This window comes from Haemorhous mexicanus, chromosome 1, assembly GCF_027477595.1.
Source record: "Haemorhous mexicanus isolate bHaeMex1 chromosome 1, bHaeMex1.pri, whole genome shotgun sequence".
NCBI classification, from domain to species: domain Eukaryota; kingdom Metazoa; phylum Chordata; class Aves; order Passeriformes; family Fringillidae; genus Haemorhous; species Haemorhous mexicanus.
The window spans coordinates 116399327-116417557 of NC_082341.1; the positions used below are offsets into that span (position 1 = coordinate 116399327).

General features: G+C 39.1%; 1 protein-coding gene and 2 long non-coding RNA genes across 11 annotated transcripts in view; 2 read left to right on the top strand and 1 right to left on the bottom strand.

The window, feature by feature from the left end:
• Window positions 1–18231, top strand: part of SPIDR (scaffold protein involved in DNA repair) — a 196027-nt gene that overhangs the window by 146710 nt on the left and 31086 nt on the right. The window lies entirely within an intron of this gene.
• On the top strand, window positions 6903–10730 carry LOC132334381 (uncharacterized). Its single transcript, XR_009488402.1, has 2 exons — window positions 6903–7171; window positions 8943–10730. It is a non-coding gene; the product is annotated as an uncharacterized LOC132334381 (long non-coding RNA).
• Window positions 10447–14172, bottom strand: LOC132334374 (uncharacterized). The gene is made up of 2 exons (XR_009488379.1): window positions 13809–14172; window positions 10447–11907 (listed from the first exon to the last, which is right to left on the bottom strand). It is a non-coding gene; the product is annotated as an uncharacterized LOC132334374 (long non-coding RNA).

Consider the following 18231-nt stretch of genomic DNA (forward strand, 5'->3'; position numbering starts at 1 on the left):
CAAGTGAAGGGGAGAAGTGAACCCCAAGTGATGATACTTTTCTCTCATTAAAAAAAAAAAAACAGGAAACAAACTCTTTAACATGTAGGGGGGTTTAAGTCTTGATTGTATTATCAGGGTCTTTTTACTTTTTTCATATTTTTGCTTCTTGTAACTCTGCTGAAGAATCTTGCTGTAATGGATAGAATGACAAAATACAGGAATTGAGATAATTGCTTTAAGGGAATACTGAAAAAAATCCTGATAATTCAGTTTCTCCTGCTTTAAGGACTTGCAGGCAGCTTCTTACTTTTATTTAGCATAATATAATAATATTAAGCATTTCTGAAGATATTTAAAATTGTCTGGTGAATGTTTTAAACAGATTGAGAAAAATTTGCCGATAGCTTATTGGCATAGTCTTAGGTTGCCTTTATAAAAGAGAGGTTATGTAAGAAACTGAGGGAAGATACTGCCATTTAAATACCTGAAGTAATGATTCATTTAATGCTTTAAATAAATACGGGATTTTTAACTAGCCTATGTTTATTTAGGTCCAGATTATTATTTATGAGTTGCTTGACATTTCAAAAACGAGAGAACAAAAGACTCCTTATACATAATTTTTAAAGGTGTGGCAATCAGGTAGGATTATCTCTTTTACCACGTCATAATATCTTGATTCTTTGTTAGGGCATTTTACCCTTTTGTTGTTTCCTAGAATAAATATAATAAGCCACATACAAATAATCTTTTAATTTTTAAAATATTACTTAATTTGACTATATTTTAGATATATTAGCAGTTAACATATCTATTTTGTTCTCTCCTCAAAGGCAAAGCACTGTGACATCTTTATGCATAACTGTGGTGACACACAGTGCTGTGAAACTAATTCTGCTAAATATCTGTTGTCTGTTCCTTTGGAAGATTAAATCTTTGGTGTATTGTTCCTTTGGACATCTGAGAAGCAAGATTTGCTTTATTGTTACTGACTTCTCCTTTTCTGGAGAATGTGTGACACCATTAAGGTAATACCACAAGGAGAACTCTTTTAGGTGTTTGCATGACATTTCAGGAAAACATACGCCCGAGGTTTTGTTATACTGATGGTGCCCCAGATTATTTTTGAGCTGCATTGGGGAGTTTATGGGAAATTGCTTCAAATACTGGAAGTACTAATAAAACCTTGGCCTTACCACAACCGTGATAAAATTTTGAAAATCCACCTCATCTTTGCATGCTGACTGGAAGCAGCTACCAGCTTGCTCTCAAAGATTTGCCCATTTAGTGCAAACTCTTTGGTCTTTGGTCTTGACAGTTAGTGAGGGATCAGGAGAGGAACACCTTTCCTAAGAAGCCAGGAGCCCCACATCATTTTATAGATACAAGGAAGAGGAGGGAATCTTCTGTATTTTCAGTAGCTAAGAGTCACATAAAGTTTATAGTGCAGCAGGGGTGGTGTGCATGCCATTGAATTTTCTCTAGAGAAAGTTTGGTCAGAGGAGGAAGAGAGCTTTGATATCCCTGGTCCATGTACAGTCAGGCCAGCATGTTCCTGCTTGTTGAGTTAGGATAAGGTTCAGCTCTCTGTACACACTGATCAAAACACATCTGATCTAGGTGTTCCTAGGTGTTCCTGTGGATTTCAAGGACTTGGATAAATGAGTTGTAGTGCCAAGGGCTAAAGCCAGCAGAAATTGCAGTGTCCACTCAAGCCTCAGACCCCTCTACAGGATGTCTTCTTTCAGTGGGGTGAATAAACTGTGTTTAATATTTGTTTAAAATTCTGAAATCTTCGGCAAGCAGTACATGTTTCATATTTAGAAAGAAAATATTCAGACATCTTCATCATTCCAAGAGTTCTTTGGAGTAAGAACATTTAAAATATTGTCTCATAAACTGAATTGCAGCAAACAGCTCTCAAAGGCTACTGGAGTTCAGTGAGAGGTTTGGGAAGTGACCAATAGTTAGGTATTACATCAGGTGGTGTAATAAGTACCCTTATCTTGTAAGTATTTTCACTTCTTCTGTAATGCTAAACTTAGGTGCAAGTGTATGTTAGTGACTATGACCTCCATATGATGGGCTGGACTATTTGGATATCCATTTCACATATGGATAGTACTATTCCAATCTGAAAATAAATGTAGTAGGAGGTTGTGAATGGTACATGGCAGAGGGAAGATTGGTAACTCAATAGTAAAAGTCTCAAGTACCTACATAATTTGCTGTGCTGAATTTTGATGGTTAAAGACTACCTTTAGCATTTTGTGCAGGAGTTGTTTTTATTTTTATTTTGCCCGCTACCTTTGTGAAAGGAAATATTTAATAATTTTTTCCCATAAATGTTTACCCGTAGTTCTCCCAAATTAAGAATGTCTCACTCTACAGGAATGTGAACTAAAAACCAAATAAAGCTTGTAGGCTTCACAACACAGTCACTCGTGCCAATGCTCTGGCCTGTGCTTAATGATGACCCAGAGTCTGACAGTTTATATCCATTTAGTTCTTTAAAAACAGCAAACATGATTTCTTTTCCTTTTTTCCCCCCTCCCTTTATATCAGCAAGAAAATTTGCTGAGTTTGTCACTATCTCTTAAATAGGTACTATTTTAGTCATTATGGAAAAAAAAAATTAATTCCTGCAAGTAAGAACTGATAAAGCAAAGGAAACAAATTAGACTGTTCGTAACAGTCTAATTTACCAGCTGATCTGCCTCAGTCCAAGGAAAGGAAATACTAAAGTGAATATGTTCATTTGAACATAATAATTTCTCACTCCAGTGTATTTCAAGAGTTGTAGATGTCACTGAAGGATCCTGAAGCAATTATTTAAATAAAAGTGATTTATGGGTAAAATAGAAAATCACTACAGTGGACCATTAAATGGCATCCACATTTGAATCTTTAGGTAAGTTGAATAAATTCAGTAAACTATTCAGAAGGTACATGAGAAGAAATATGAGTCAGAAGTGTATTTGGCAGTTGGACACAGATTGAGATTTGAGTTTGAAAGCCTGAACTTCACTTTTGAAGTCTGTTTTACATATTCGGTGTTAGTGAACTGATTCTGCTGGGGAAATTAGATTATGTGTTTGTGTGTTTTTGTAGCATACAGTCGTAAATGCACACTGGCAAACTGAAAAGACTAAATGGACTTTAAAATATGCAAAAAAGTAAACTTTTTATAGGGTTTTAAACATGTTTTCCATTAGACTGCCTTTCAGTGATTTTGAAGTGTTTCTGCTGGTCCTGCTAGGTTAAGCTTACGTTTTTAAATTTGCCTGCCTCTTCTGCAGTTACAAAATTAAAATGCAATATTGTTTCTAATGTTACATTGTGTGCTATCGTTTGTGTAAATATTTTGTGTAAAAATTATTTTTACAAGTGCTTTTCTTGCAAAAATAATAATCTCCCCAATCTGTGGGGATTCAGACCAATATTTCCATCAAAACCAAGCCAAAAGACAAATGCTTCAGGCAGGAGGATTGTGATGGACCTTCAACCGGTGGCAGAAAGCCCATTTGTTTTTATGCTTCATCTTGGGCGTGACAAAACTGTGATCTCTCATTGGGAAATCCATGCAAAATTATTGTCTCTCTCTCTCTAATCTGCTTTGAAATTAATCTGACTCCATGTCTCTCTCCCCAGATTTCCTCACCCCAGTGAGCTATCTTTTTGCCACTACATGCCAGGGTGCCCATTCAAATGAGCTGGGACAGCTGTTTGTGATGCTAAGTCAGCAAACTGATGCCAGAAAAACCCAGAATCATAAAACAGTTTGGATTGAAGGCACCCTTAAAGGCCATCTGGTCCAACCACCCTGCCTTGACCAAGGACATATTCAACTAGATATGGTGTTTCAGAACCCCATCCAACCTGACCTGGAATTTTTCCAGGGATGTGGCATCTATCACTTGTATGGCAAACCTGTTGCAGTGTTTCACCACCGTCTTTGTAAAAAAAAAAATTAAATTCTTCCATATATCTGGTCTGAATCTACCCTCTTAATTTAAAACCATTACCCCTTTTCCTACCACAACAAAACCAATTGAAAAATTTGTGCCCATCTTTCTTAAAAGCCCCCTTTAAATATTAAAAGGCAATAAGGTCTTCCCAGAGTCTTCTCTTCCCCAGGCTGTTCAATCCCAGTTGTCTCAGCAGCCTGTGTTCATAGGAGAGGTGCTCCAGCCCTCTGGCCATTTTTGTAGCCCTCCAGTGGAGCTGCTCCAGCTGGTCTCATGTCTTTCCTGTGCTGGAAACTCCAGAGCTGGATGTAATACTGCAGGTAAATAACTTCATTTTTGCATCTGAAATTAGTTTGTTAAGGCAAATTAATTCCCTGATCTGATTTATTGTGCTTTCTCAACTTGGTTTTGCCATCACAGTTATGAGGGAGGAGAGGGGACAGCTTAAAACGGTGGAATCGGTGGTGTAGGGCAGAAAAACCTTCATGTCCTTTCTCTACTTTCTGACATGAAACTGGTGTTTAGTTTGTGGATGCTAAATCTGTGGAATTTTGAGTTTGTGGATGCTAACCTCATTGTTGATACCACCTGGAAAATAGTAATTTCCAGTCTGAAAGTTCAGTATTTAAGCATATATCTTTTTTTCCCTCCATGGATGTGTATATGCATCTACATTTGCATAAGGAAAAATGTTTAGTTTAAAATTTTGCTGTCCTTGTACATCATGAAAAACACAGAATTTTATGATTTTACAGAAAAATCCTTCAGTGGACATAATTTCAAGTTGCAGAAGACAAAAATGATTTTGAAATCTACAGAGCACTCAAATGCATGCCACGAGAAGTTGGATATTTTTGTAGTTGAATCTGGTCATTAAAAAGTTTAGTTTGTGGGGAAGTGTAGGTGGAGATTTTAATATTTCTTTCATTACTCAACTAGAAATTTGAAAACAATGTGAAAAGTTTCCTGTGTCCTGAGATTGCCTATGTTAAATTTCAGCCTTTTAATACAAAAATCTTACACAAAGCAAGTAGAACATGGAAGTTCATTTTGTCTGTTTGTAAGCAGACCAAGTATTCTGACCCTGAGCATTTCAAAGTCTGATTTCTGTTTTCTTTGAGCAGTTTTACTTAGATTATTACAGCCTTAAGTCATCAGAGATAGTAGATGTTGTTCTTTCTTTTCACATGGCATTCTTCTGTGTCTTACTCCATACTGCAAACTGACCTCATCAGAGATCACTGTAATTTGATTGGATTGAACAGAGGTGTTGGGAAGGACTTGGAAAGACAAAGGAAGAGCATTCCTTGGCTTCTCCTTTTGTCAGGGTTGTATTTCAGGAAAACTTCTAAGTAAAACCTGTTGTGGTGTAAAGCTTGTGTGAAGGTTTCTTACCCTACATGAAAATGCTGCTGCAGTGTGAAAAATAATACTCTTGCTTTTCAAGAGCATCACTTTGTGTGCAGCTGTGATAAGATTCTGAGCTATTTTTGTGTGCTGTGTAAATTCCTGGTATTTTATTTCTGCCCAGTCAAGGCTTCAGGTAACTTATTTTGAAAATACTGATGATTTAATTGTTTTTCAATTTAACGCTACTCAAATCAACCTGGAGATAAGAAAACTAGGAAGCATTTAATATCCAAAGGATGCATTGCTCCCTTATTCCATTTCACCCACTGTGTTCTGAAATGGTGTGACGCCCTCTGCAACTGCAAATACCCAAAGTTAGAATCTCTTCTTAACTCCTAAGCAGTGGCCACAGTTAGGCAATCTTTTCTGGCAGCTTTAATAAATGGAGTCAGTAGAAGAAGAGGATCATTGTGCTAATCTTTATAAAATAGCAGTTATAACAGTAGTTTCTATTTCTGTGTTTCTAAATCTGAATAAATAACACCTGGTAGATGCTGTTGAAGTAGACAAATTGTCCCTGTTGTTCTTCGGGTAGGCAAAAATACAGGAGGTGAGGATGGAGCTTTTCCCAAGAGTGTGTCCTTCCAGGCCATCACCAGCACCCTCTATCTAGTTGTTGCAGTAGTAGTTTGGAAATGATGAGTTGTTCCTATGACCTCATTTTGGAATAATTTCAGTGTTTCCCTCTGGCACCTGGTGGCTGCTTGCTTTCCTACTGAGGTTTATAAGTGCTGACACTAGAGAAGTTACCTGGAGCTCCCAAGACAAATCTCCATCCATGCCTTGGGATTTCTGTTCCTCTGTTGTTGACTTGTGCATGAGGAACAGAAAGAACTTCTGTTCACTTTCTTTTCCTCCCCTGCTCACTATAATCTTTTGTAAACTGGTCTTTTTTAGGTAGAAAACAGTATTGCCCACTAAGGAGCTGTAAGTGACTTGTACAAAACATTCTTGCCACTTCATCAGTTGAATGTTATTCACATAGCTGTATTTACAATGTTGATTGGTCCCAGCTCCTACCACTTAATAATAACAATTTAATAATAATTCAAAATTATAGTATAAAATATACAAAGAATACACTGTTTATGTAAGGGTTTTAATACATTAACACACCAGCTATAAGATTAAAGCTAGTGTTCATGTGTGGAATGAAAAAATGAGGAATACTGGGAATCTTTCACTGATACCTCATATTGAAATTTGGGTTCAGTAGGTATACAAAGGTCAGTATATGCAGTAGTGAAAAGTATATGTAGTATAGTAGATTGGAGAGAAGGGGGAAATGAATGGGGAAAGACAGAGTTATGAATTCAGATTAAACCACTGTAGGATGAAACTGAATGTGCTTTTGGTGTTTTATTCCAAATCAGATGATACCACAGTTTTTTGTTCTATGGGAACATAAATTTTTGCGTGTGCTGTGGATAAATAACTTCTTGGTCAAGAAAGGAATGTTTGTGGTGAATTATACTTCCCTACAATTGAAAACTATTCAAAACCTAGCTCTGTGTGTGAAACATTTTATATTTTGTTGGGACTGCCATTAAAATAACCTATTAACCAGCTTAAAAAGACCAGTGAATTATGGTTCACACCTGTTACAGTTCTGAAATTAAAAATAATGATAATGATACATCCCAATTGGGCTAGGTGCAAGTTGTAGTTGTCTTTCCTTTTCTTCCCCTTTTCACTGGAAATGCACATTAACCACTTTTGGAAACCATAGGTGCAGTTACACTGTAAAATCCAGATCAGATCCTGCAGCTGCTGTTGGGAGTTAGCACTGCCTCAAGCCTAGCAGAATCCAGGTAAGAAAAGGGAATGGAGGAGGTTAGAATAAGCCCCTTTTCTAAGTGAGGTTCATGATCCTCACTGGGCTTCTCCACTGACTTCCTTCAAATACCCAGTGGTGTCCAGGCAGGCTGCTGGTCCCATAGCCAGCCCAGTACCTTTGTTTCAGGTGCATAGAAAGGCAGAATGCAGTTTTCATGTTACCTTTTTCAGGATCCTACCAGGCTGGGGTTCAGCTATAGCCATGTTCAATCTCCAGAATGGCACCAGCAGTCTCAATCTCTTGGTTTTTCCATAAAGGATGCAGGATTTTTTGTGTTTTCTTTCTAAGGTTAAAGATGACCTTTTTTTCTCACTAGCTTTCTACTTTTCCTAAGCTGGAACAGACTTTTTTTTAACAATCAGGAAGAGATATAAACTCAGAAATTTGCTTTTATATTGTGTAAGTTCCAAAATTTAAAATTAACATGCAAGAGATGTTTGCACCTTTTTTACAGCTTTCCCTAGAGCTTTTCTTCTGCTTAAGAGAAAAGTTAGGTGTTGACAGGGTTTAACCCCAGATGGCAACTAAGCCCCACACAGCCACACACTCCATCCCTCAACAGTGGGATAGCACAGAAAATCAGAAGAGTAAAGGTGAGAAATCTCGTGGTTTGAGATGAAAACACTTTAACAGGTAAAGCAAAAGCTGCTGGTGGAAGCAAAAGAAAACTGGGGATACATTCACCCCTTCCCATTGGCAGGCAGTTGTTCGGCCATCACCAGGAAAACTGGGCTTCATTGTGGGTGATGGTGACTTGGGAAGACAAATGCCATCATTATGACTGTTGTTCCCTCTTTCCCCTTGTTAGCAGGATGCTGTATAATATGGGATATTCCTTTGGTCAGTTGGGGTCATCTATCCCCTCCCAGCTCCTTATGCACCCCTGGCTTCCTCAGTGGTGGGCTGGGGTGAGGAGCAGAAAAAGCCTTGACTGTGCAAGCTCTGCTCATCAATAACTAAAACATCCCCATGTTATCAACACTGTTTCCAGAACAAATCCAAACCACAGACCCGTACCAGCCGCTCTGACTAAAATTAACTTTACCAGAGCCAAACCCAGCAAATACACTCAAATGTGTTTCTACAGCTATTGTTAGAGAAGAAGGGAACTAAATCTTTATGTTGCATTTCTGTCTCTCACTGTTCAGCATTGCTTCTATTCACAGGCATACTGGATAATTACTCTTTGGTGTGCTGAATAAATACGTTTTGTCAAAACAAAGCCTTGAAAGTTAATGAATAGTTACTACATTAGAGGTTTGAAAAATATTTCTAGGAAAAATGGTTGGGAATTTTTCAAAGAAATAATTTTCTGTCAGATCAACTTGTAAAATAATGGAAACTTCTTATGAAAAACTTGTACAAGCAAATGAAAAGTTGTGAAATTGCTGAAATAGTATGTTTTGAAACAATGCCATTTTCCTACTCTGAAACCACTTGTTTAGAAATTCCACTTTGGTTAGGTTTTTTTAAAATTGGTAAAGCAAAATGCTTAAATTGATCCAAGTGGGATTCACTTACAATGTTTTCATTTGTCGTGTTCTTGTCTTGTTGATATTTTCACACTTCTTGCAGCAGTGGAGTTTAGGGAACATGTTTTGAAAGTGGGTGATCAGAAAGCACATTTTAAAAAAGTGTAGGCATTTTGTCTCTTTTTTTTTGAGAATATTGTTTGAAGGCTTTGTCAATTTTGTTTTAGCATATTTTGATATTTAAATTTAGGGTCTTTTTATGCTTTGCCTTAGGAATACATGAGTTATGTAGTGCCACAGTGATCCAAAATCACAGGTTTCTCACATTACCTGGCAGTGGAGGGAGAGAACACCATGGACAGCGTGTCCCATGACAACAGGCAATGCATGAAAATACGGCCTATAGTTATTTAAATTTTGTCATTTTCATATGCTGGTGGCTCTCTGCGTCCTATAATCACATGTCCAGCAGGAAGAAAGCCCCTTAAAGCAACCTCCAGACCTCCTTCTGATAGTTCCTGAATGCTTTGCTCTGGGGATGAGGGTGGAGCCAGGCTGGAGGAGCAGCCTCGAAGCCTGATTTGACACCCTTCTGCACAAAGAGGTCCTACTCAAGTGAAGAGCCTGGAAGGGATAAATGCAACTGCTAAGTTGCTGACAGTACTGAGAAAATACAAATAGCAACCCTTATTGCCTGTGGTTTAGAAGGGTAAGCAGCAGAGACTGATGATTAAACGGCGACACCAAAGCTTTGATCTGCTTTTGTGACACTGATGCTCCAGTGAAGATCAGGGCGTGTACCCTGATCTCAGGTGCTCTGCCGGCACAGAAGTCCCTCTCCTAATGTCTCAGTGCAGTACCCTGAAGACTTAATTAGAGACGGAACGTGTGGCAGGAAAAAGAGGAGAAGACAGCAAATGTGACAATACAGAACAGTATCAACAGGAAACCGCATGTTTTAAAGACCAAAGTTATCTTGTTATCTTGGCTGTGATGTTGTATCTCCTGCTGGGTTGCAATGGGTGACAGCTCAGGAAAATCCAAATGTTTAGTGGTGTCTGTCCCTTCGAGTCTGTGCTGAATCACATCAGAGGCTGTAACACCACCAGCATGGTGGTAGGTGAACAATGTGTTATTGTTAATAGTCTTTTGGATAAGACACAAACCCAGAATCTTAACCACAGAATATTAAATCACCTCTTTTGGCATGAATAGATAGGCTTACTGAGAGCCCTAATCCAGTTCTAATTTACGTTATTATCTTTTGTGTCTCTAAACACTTCCTGTAGTTTTGATTAGATTTGGTCCTGTTCTCTTCTTTTCCTTGGAATATAAATGATGAGAACAAACTATGCTGTACTGATGTTTGAATAGGTTCTTATTTTCAGGACTGGTTTTTTGCACTGGGAAGTGAAAAAAAAGGAATCAAATATACCATGCACGCAGTTTCTCAGTATTTGATCAGGGTTATTATATCAAATCCAGTGTAATTACTGATTATGCCATTACAATTAAGTAGTATTTCACATGCATGAGATATAAAATACAGACTATCATCTGTACAGGGTGATTGAGATTAAGATGCTCTGGCAGAGACTTTGTTTTAAGACACTTCTCACTAGCCCACATAATATTTGAAATCTTGCACATCTGAAGATAACCAAAGCGCTGAAAGAAGTGAGAGGTTCTCTGTGCCTGTTTTAAAATTACCCAATTAAATGCCACCAAAAAACAATCAAACAAACAAACTTCCGACAGACAAACAAAAAGGAGGGAATGTGGCAAATTTAAGATTTTTTATTAATGTATTGTGTGCTATATTCCAAGTTCTGATCCTGCTAAAAATGATTCCTTGAAATTACAACAAAATTTGCGTGTGGTGCTTATAAAATTGCTTCAGTGTTTGATCCTTGACTGATGTTCAGTTTAGATGGTTTAAAAGAGAAGCATGGAATTTGCATGAATGACTGAATGAAATCAAGATGAAGGAATGTAACTGATGCTGCCCAGATATTTTCTCTGCCCTGCTATACAGCGTGAAATAAATCTCATTGAAATCAATGGAAAGGTATTAATTTGAGTGAGTTTTAGATACTGGCCCAAACCTACTGCTTATGTAAAAGTAATTTATAGAGCTTTGCTTGACCTGTGACTGAAAATGGGATTTCTCGTTTTGCAAAGTTCTAATAAAAGCTTAGAATGGCAAATAAACTTTATTTTTCATTTTCAAATTGGAATAACTGCTGCCATCTGTACCTCTCTTTCAGCAGGGCTTGTTGTGTCCATAATTTCTTATGTAAGAAATCCCAGTGTATCTGGGGAAAGTGCTTCTTCAATAATACTTGTACATCATCCATGGGATAATACTAGTGTTACCACAGACTGGCACTTCCCCCCAGATCCCTAACTTAAAGAGATATGGGGAACAGCAAGGTGTAAGAAAGAAAGTGAAAAAGAGGTGATACCAGAGAACACTTCCTCCTCATCTTTGTCTCCCTCACCTTCCACATTTTCTTCCTGCTGTTGTGTCATCTCATAAGGATCTGCAGTTGATTCACCTCTCATCCACATTCCATTCGGATGATCCATTCCCTCCTGAAGGAAGTGTGATGGTGGTCAACCAGCACAGGGTCAGACACGAGGGTCTTTTTTGGACATGGATTACAACTGCACCCTAAATTATTTAGGTTTATTGCTTTCTTCTCCTAGGCCCAAGAGTTTCCCAAAAAACAGAGACAGTAGGATGGCCACATTCTTCTCTGGATTCTCAAGAGAGGTTTTACCAAAGTCTGTTGCCTCTCCCCTGCAGTCCTGCAGCCAGTACCCACCCTGCTCAGGGCTTCAGCAAGTTGAATCCTTCATAGACAGGGCTGTGGACTGCCCATCAATTTGGGGACAACTTTGGCAGGCCAAAGCCACGATCATGAGGGGACAACCATGCTTTTCTTGTGCTGGTGCAGCACTGGGAGGGTGGGGGTTAAATGACAGGGTGCACCTGGAGCAGGGTGAAGTGTTCAGCTGCAGTCCTGTCCTACCAATACTGGCTCTTCCAGTCTTCCCTTAGCCATGGTGGGCTAAGTGGTGAATTGAGGCAATAGTCCTGAGGCTGCTTCTCTGGGGTTCTGGCCCCAGCCACTGATAGCTGGTTCCCCAGCTTGCCTCCCTTCTGCAATGGGAAATAGCTCTGCTTTTTCCTGCTCTGTCACATTAGAGCTCACCAGAGTAAATTCAGCAACTGCTGCAAAAGATTTAAAAAAAAACACAAACTAAATTAAGAACTGAAGGGAAAAAAAAAAAAACAAACAGGAAAAATATAAAAATTTTGCATGTAAAATATTTCTTTTAAGAATCTGAAAATCAGACTTTAACTCACGTGAATTTACATTTTTGCACTTCATGACATCATTTGCACAGAAAACACAGGATCTCAAGAGCTTGCAAAATTAGTATAAATAAAATGGAAGTATTTTTTTTCTCCTCTTACAGTTTTTCAAATAATGCATTTTTTTTTATTATAAATAGCTAAATCAACAAACTTTACTGACCAGGGATGTTAAGCACACTTTCATTGTTGACTTTCAGAACTATTTGAACTCTTGAGTGCTAAAAATTAAAATTCCCTCTGGGAAATCTTGTAGCCAGTTCAGTGGACTGGGTTGAAGTCCCCAATAAGAAGTAGTTAATAGGTAGACTGTGGTGACTCCAGCAAAACAAGATAATCAATTCCAGCTGCTTTTCTGATTAATCACCCTTCTTATTGGAAGTCAGAGACACCATGAATTTGCACAGTAAGCATATCTTTTGAGAAGGAGGATGACAGTTTGTTACCTTAGTTGCAGCCTTTTAGTCTAATTCCTCTTTTTTACCTCTCAGAGAAAACCTGGGACCAGCCACCCCCCTGCTCAGTAGCTGATCTCTGCTCCCCAGGCACCCTGTGCTCCAGTGGCAAGGACAACAAATAGCCTGATTTTTCTTTTTTTTTTTAATTTTTTTTTTTTTTTTTTTTTTTTTTTTTTTTTGGTTTACCAGTGTTGCTTGTTCTTTTCAGAAACTGAATAGTTAAAAGGGATGAATAGAACATTCTGTTTGGGACTTCAGTTTTCCAAAATAAAATATGTAAGTGAGGGAAAGGTTTCATTCAGTTTTGGCATCGCTTTGTTAAGCCAGTTTAAGCCAAGAAAGATTGTTATTCCACAGTGTTTGCTGATAGTAGAAAGTTTACATATCAAACTGCTTTTTTTTTTTCTAGGGGAAAGAAAAAATCTGCATGAATTTAAGGGACTGCTCTCTTATTTGCTTTGCAGAAGAGATTGTTCTGTTAACAACTCATCAAGAAAGAAAAAAAAAAAAAAGATAAACAGGATTAACTGTTTACTTTAAGTGAGCTGAAGTCGGGTTGTTTTTCCGAAGAAGAACACAATGTACTGTTGTATCTGGTTTCCAGAGTGGTGTTTATCATAATTCCTCCTGCAGTGGTTGGTAGAGTGCTGGGAAGGCTCTCCGCCCACTCACAGCTCGCTCCCTTTCCCTCTCCCATTGAGGCCTCCGGCCAGGACTGCGAGATGGAGAGGGCTGTCCTGTGTGATCTTTACTGCCTGACACGAGCTGACATTGACCGAGAATAAAATAACAGGGGCCGTTTCCTAGAACTCTCAGTGGACTGCTGAGAACTGCTACCATAACTGCTGTAAACACACGGCGCACACACAAACACGCTCCCTCTCCCTCATTTAGAAACACACCTAGGACAGGCAGCCACTAACACGAGCTGCAGGAAAACAGCACGAGTGGAAAACACGGCCGGCAGGCCCTGCAAGAAGGCAGAACATTGCCTTCCTGCTGGGGAGGGAGCCCTGGCAAGCCTGCACTTCTGCTTTTCTTCTTGGCTCTTTGCTCTGTCCTTGATTTTTGATGAATGTTATACTTTTCTGCTAGTTCAGTGGGATGATGTGGCACTGACACAGCAGAGTGTCTTATTCAATACAGCCACAGCTGTGTAAGAAATCCTGCGGGATTGCTAAATTTCTTTTACCTTTCACGTGCCATAGGAAATGCACAGGCAGTGCTATACTACCAAGAATGCAATTTAGGATCAGCTGTGCCTGCTGAAATGGGCAGGGGGGTTTTTTTAATACTCACTGCATGTTGATTTTTTGTTTTTAAAATAAAATCTTCCAGGATCCCATTCATGATTCTCTGTGGTTCGGAAGTAAATCTGGTGAATCGACAAACAATACAGTCTTTAAAGATAAGGGACCCCAGCACTGCTGCTACTGTGATCTTGCTTCATTCCAGATGCTGTAAAGCCCTCACTGTGGGCTCTGCAGGGCAAGTTGAGAGTTCTCTGAGTCTTGTAGTGTGAAAGAAATGAGTTGATACTGCAGGGAAGCCTTTCCTCTCTAGATACACACATAAATATACACAGCCTCCTCCCCTAACTCAAATGGCATCTAGCACACATAACAGGCTTTGTGGACCAGCCCTCCCAGATACAATCGTGTTATTCAGCTATTGCTCTCAGATCACTCTTTGAAGACAGGACTTTTATTCTGATTTTTACGTATAAGGAACTGAGGCGTGGAGGAAACACAGCGCAGCAAAGATGATGTGAAACGCTGCCAGAACCAGCAACTGAACGCTGATTTTCTTGGAAAGGAGGGTACTGAGCACCTTGCAAGAAAAGATCTTTTTGGCAGCACCCCACCAACTGTTGGAATTCTTGGATGCCAAAACAATAATTACAAAGTCTTGAGATTAAAAAAATAAACAAAGAACCCCTCCTCAGATTCATAGATAAGTACTTGAAATGACTGGGTGGTAATTACTTGTTATATTTGGAACATAATCTTTCTATTGGACATCATCCATAAGAAAGACTTGCAGTTTTCAACTGAGCCTGTGAGTTTCTTAAATATACATTTTTACTCTTGATTAGTAAATTGTGACATGCAGGAAAATAATATTTTTTCTGAATTGTATACTGAAATAACCAAGGGGTTGTGATGGGATTCCATGCTGAAGTAATGGTACGCTGAAGAACCTGAGGAGGGTGTGCATCAGTATTTTTCTTACCATCTACAATTAACAGCACAGTGAGTGAAACATGCTGGGGTGATCTGATGTGCTTGTTTTTTTGTCACCACTCAGAATTGGTTTTATTTGCATAACAAGCCGTATGGAATGGATCTTAGCAGAAGAACCATAAATTATGTCCCTTGGGGGGTTGAGATGCTGGGGGATCTGGAGGGAGGAAGACCTTACTGCTCCATTGTGGCCTAGCCTTTATACAAACTTTTAGGCAATACCTAGGAAGTTGTTTTTCCTTAACTCTCTGTGTCTTCCAAACCAGCTATCACTATAAAAATTGACTTACATTGCATCATTACTTTGGATCTAAACTATGAATGTAGAACAACTTCAGTATTCATTTTTGAATCTGACATAAACAAAACTATCCATGATACTGAAAATATTTTTCAAATGCGACTCTGTAACTGTTTGAAATTACAGCTTAGGCTCTATATCGTGTTTGAGTGAATGTCAGGAATGTCTTTTTATGGTTTTGAATGTTTTGTTTACTTGAGAGAAATTCCATGTACGAATAAAACGCACACATCAGCAGTTCCATTCAAAAGTGCACTTAGAGCCAGTGTCAGATGGAGAGTTTAAAAAGTTCACATGGTGTCACGTGAAAACTTCATATAAGAAATGGTTTTTGCAGGAAAAAATCGTCACATGTGAAGCTTGTGGTTGTCATGGCAAGAACAAAAAGCTGGCTTTTGTGCTACCCCAATTCCTGACAGGTTGCATGTAGCTCCCACCAGGCAGGTGGTGTTCCATGTTCTGAGTGGGAACATTTGCAGTGCAGTGCAGCCCTGTTCTCTACCAGCACACTGTGCATTGGAAAGGTAGCTCTGCTGACACCCTTGGCTCATGCAGGTCTCTTCCTACGCACAAGAGCTGTTTCCCACAGAAGTGCTGCTTCTTCAGGCCACAGGCAGAAAATAGTAGGTGGAAGGATTAACATGAATGAAGAAATGGAAAAAGGAATCAGCAGGCAGGGGATCAGGAAAGAGCTTGTGGAAGTGGTATTTGATTTTCCAGTTTGTGTTGAACTATGTGATGATTCAAGGAAGAGAATAAAAATAAGCAACAGCTATCTTATAACTTACACTCTCACTCCATTTTTTAACATATATATAAAAATTGTCATGAAAGCAAGGAAATTCGAAAATGGGGGGGACTTGGTATAGTTACTGTAGCAAGTATCAAGTATTTGCAAGTGTGTTACAGAAATCCTCTGTCAAAAAGTGTCTGCAAAAATAAAAGTTTCCTTTCCTGATACCAGAGAGGCTTCTGCAACATATTTTCAATTTGAGATGCTCAGATAAGACTAGGTCATTTCCCTGGTGATACTCCAATCACATGTGCAGTTTCTACCAATACTTCTGCCCGGTCCAGCACTCCAGAACTGCCTTTTTCTTTCTTTCTTTCCTTCTGGGCCCTTCCACAGTTGCCAAATAAAAACATACATGATCACAAACTATACTTTTCAGTAGTTTTAAACCTCCAGTTTTCAAAGCAAATTATCACTGTTTTGTTCATGTCAGTGCTTCAAACCAGAGTATCAGGCTGGGTCCTAAAAATGTCTGTACTTGGATCAGGATTATTCTTCCAGCTTAACATTCCCCTTTCAAACTGGAAATGATGGGGCTTGTGTTTTCCTCTGTACCTTTGTACCTCTGCAGCCTATGTAGAGAAGAAGGTAGTTGCCATCATCATTCATTTGTATTTGTAGCATTCAGTCTGTAGTTGTGTTCTGTAGAGCTTCACTCACTTTTTATTGACAGCAAATGGTATGGATTTTAAGCAGAAAACTCTAAATCTTGTGTCTCCCTGTAGAAGGCTACAGTGGGTACATTCTTTTCAAAAGGGAGCATGAAGGAACTTAAAATATGCTTTTAACAGAGAAATACTATTGTTAAATAGGATTATAGTATGTAATATATAAATAACATTGTTAAGTTAAATTAAATAAAGTAATATAATATAGATATATAATAGTGTTAAATAGAGAAATGTTAGTGCTGAAAGGGGGAAGATGGACAGTTGTCCCTGTGCTCTGAGTTTGATTTTTCAATTACTACATGGGTATGGTGAATGCAAGGAGTTCGTAAGGTAGGGATAAATTAAACCCAGCTAGGGTGGTGTCCTGCAGGTTACAATTTGAATGTGAGCCATATTAGCAGGAGTTAATCAGCTCCACCTTGAGACTTGACCAGACAAGTTGCTGGATTGGAGTTGTGTAGGTAGTGTTGTGCCTCTGGTGATGCAGGGAGAGGGGTTTTGTTTGTGTGTGTTTATGTACGTGTGCTTTATGCCTCTGCTAGGACCGCACCTCACAGAGATAAGAAGTCCTTCTGACAAACAAAACAGCAGCAGCTGTCTCATGGATGGTGAAGATAAAGAATGAGCAAATATCAGAGCTAATACAAGTCAATTAGTTTTCAGGCATTTTCCCATTCCCCCCTTTCACTCCCAAGAAAGAGCATCTAAGGAGGTCTGTGCAAAGTGCTGCAAAGGTGGTGGTGTTGCCACGTTGCCTGGCTGTCCTGCTCCTCGTGCTGTACTGCTCAGCTTAGCTGTCATGGAGCAGAGCTGCCCTGGGCCACACAATTGTCCTCCTATACCCAAGGCTAAAACAATTACTTGTTGGTTAAGATCTGCTCATGACAAATTTCTGCTGTTTGTTTTCCCGAGACTGAGTAAAGGCAGTGTCTGTGTACTCAGTCTGCTCTGGCTTCCCTGCGCTCCCATCTCCTCTCCAGGCACATCTTCCTCTTCTTATTCTTTTCCCCTAGCTGCTGAAGAGGCTGGAGGTGACCAAAAATGGAGAAGGTTTTCATCGCCCTTACCTCTCCAGAAAGTCAGATGCTTGGTAAAAGGCAGCAGTATGGAAAGAGATTATTTTTCATGCATAAAAACATATTAGTAAAAGAAGGGCTTACCCTTTACCCATGAAGAGTGACTAACTGGGAGAAGGGCATGGCATTAATCCTGTAATCCTCTCCAGATTTCTACTGGGAGACATTTTGTCCTAAAGATCAGCACAGTCATAGAAATAATGCAGAGCAATCAGTCTCATCTTCTTCCAGCCCCCATCCTTGCTTCTGGCTATTAGCAAATTAACAAAATCTTCCCAAGCTTTTGCATGAGACTTACTGTGTCATTACATAAAAAAAAAAAACAACAAAACCTAAACTCTGCCTCACTTCTTATCATTCCCTATCTTCTCCCCCTTTACTATTACCAATGTGTCATGCTTCACCTTTTCCTTAGTCTGCATCTCATACATTTGCTCCTCTACTGGCTTTACTGCTACCCCTCTCTCCAGGAGTGAGTTCTCTGCTATTTTGCATTACATATTTCAGTTTCCAAACCCATATTTTAAGTTGAGGGTCTTACACAGGGCCGCATCCTGTTGTCCCAAAAATAAATTTATTTGCCTGTTAAAATAAGACAGGCAACATCTCCAATTTAATCAGTGGTGCACAAGCACCAC